General features: G+C 36.2%; 1 pseudogene; it reads left to right on the forward strand.

Moving 5' to 3' along the window:
- Positions 1-725: 725 nt before the first annotated feature.
- Positions 726-1,026, forward strand: LOC123801258 (non-histone chromosomal protein HMG-14 pseudogene; annotated as a pseudogene).
- The last annotated feature ends 908 nt before the right edge of the window (positions 1,027-1,934 follow it).

The raw sequence follows: 1,934 nt of genomic DNA on the forward strand, positions 1-1,934 counted from the left end.
ACTTTGTTCCATATGGCGCCTGACCAATAAAAAGCAAGATATCTACTCCAAAGTGGTTTCTCAGGAAGTAGGAAAAGTAGATGTATGGAGTCTTCTGAATCAGATTTATAAGTTTTCTACATTTTCTTAAGAGTCATTTCATACCAAGTCAAATTATCTAAAGAAAGCACACACTTATGATTTGACAGTGTGGGTACAGGTTACATTCCTGATGTTTGCGCAAGGTCTTAGATCCATATACCATATTTGACAAGAACAGACCACAAACCTTATACTAAGGTTTAAATATCTCATTAAAAAAAAAAAAGTGGGAAATTTGATTCACTCATGAGCACCAAGGCAGAAACAAAAGCACAATTTCTTAAACAAATGAATGCCTCCAACAGAGAGATGCTACAAGATTCTAATTAGATGTGTTGAAATTCTTCTTTCTTAGAGTCCGACCAATCATTCCATTATTTTCTATGACATGATAGAAAATGAAAAAAAAACATAATTCATGGAAGTTGGTAGTTGGCATTTAAAAATTACTTTTTATTGTCATTTATGTAATACATATAAATCAGGAGAAAATTATTGAAATTGTAACATGTTTTTATGTTACAGATGCATTTTAAATGCTATCAATTTCTAGGGATTGCAGCAGCTCTGGTGGGGGGAGGAGTGGCAGCAGCCAGGCAGCCCAGTTTCCAGAAGGCTCTGGGCGCCCCTGCTTGTCCACCAGGATGTCCAAGAGGAAGGTTAGCTCCGCAGAGGGGGTGGTGAAGGAGGAGCCCAAGAGATGGTAGGCAAGATTATCAGCTCAACCTGCTCCTGCAAAATGTGAAAATGAAGCCAAAAAAGGCAACAGGAAAGGATTAATCTTCAGACAAAAAAGTGCAAACAAAGGGGGAAAGGGAAGCAAAGAGAAAACAGGCTAAAGTGGCTGATCAAGAAATGAAAGAAGACTTACCTGCAGAAAATGGAAAAACTAAAAATGGGGAGAGCCCAGCCTCTGATGAAGCAGGAGAAAAAGAAGCCATATGATTAGTATCACATACCAGGTCTTATCAGTGTGGTCCCTGTCTCCCCTCTTGTACAATCCGGAGGAATATTTTTATCAACTATTTTGTAAATGCAAATTTTTAAGTAGCTTTAAAAACACTTTTAAGAAAGAGGGAATCCCAACTCATCCCATTTTCATCCGTTTTTTAAGTGTAAATACATTTTTTTTAAGAGGTGAAATCATTTCCTGGTTGTTTATTAATTTTATTTTTTGGTACAACCAGAAAATAGCGGGATATTGAATGTGGGAGGCTTTGATTGTCTTGGGTGTCAGCTCCACACTCCATAGATGGGGTAGTTTTTCTATCCTATAATACCAAGCATACTAAATGGCAGTTTCGAGTCAGTTGTGCATTTAATATGTCTTGAATATTTTAAATTACTTCTAGCCCCATATTGGTTTTGGTAGGATTGTTTGCTAAAGAAAACCACTGCTAGGTCTTGACTCTCCCTGTCAGAATTCTGTGCACTCTGTCACATCCTGGTCATGGTAGTCCAGTCTTCTAGTAACTCTGTTAATGTGCTGTGCAAGATTGAAAATTTGATCATGTAGCGTATATATTAAATTGTGAATTAATGGGACTTGACAATGTAACAGCATACCAACATATGAAGATGTCGATACTTGATATACTGTTAAGGAAAATTTGCCTCCAAATTTTAAGCTGGAAGGTCACTGGAATAACTTTTAGAAAAGAATCACAAGACTTCTTAGATTTTCGGTACATACGTTAAGAATTGTGTACAAATTGAACTGTCTGTACTGATCCTCAGAACAACTGATAAAAACTGAATTATGAAAGAAAAAATGCTATCTATTTCTAGCATATATATTTATGTGAAGTTAATAAATCCAGATTCATTCTCACATTTAATTCTCTGATTCTGTC

The sequence above is a fragment of the Ursus americanus genome, chromosome 27 (genome assembly GCF_024610735.1).
Source record: "Ursus americanus isolate L20-20 chromosome 27, mUrsAme1.1.p, whole genome shotgun sequence".
Lineage (NCBI taxonomy): Eukaryota > Metazoa > Chordata > Mammalia > Carnivora > Ursidae > Ursus > Ursus americanus.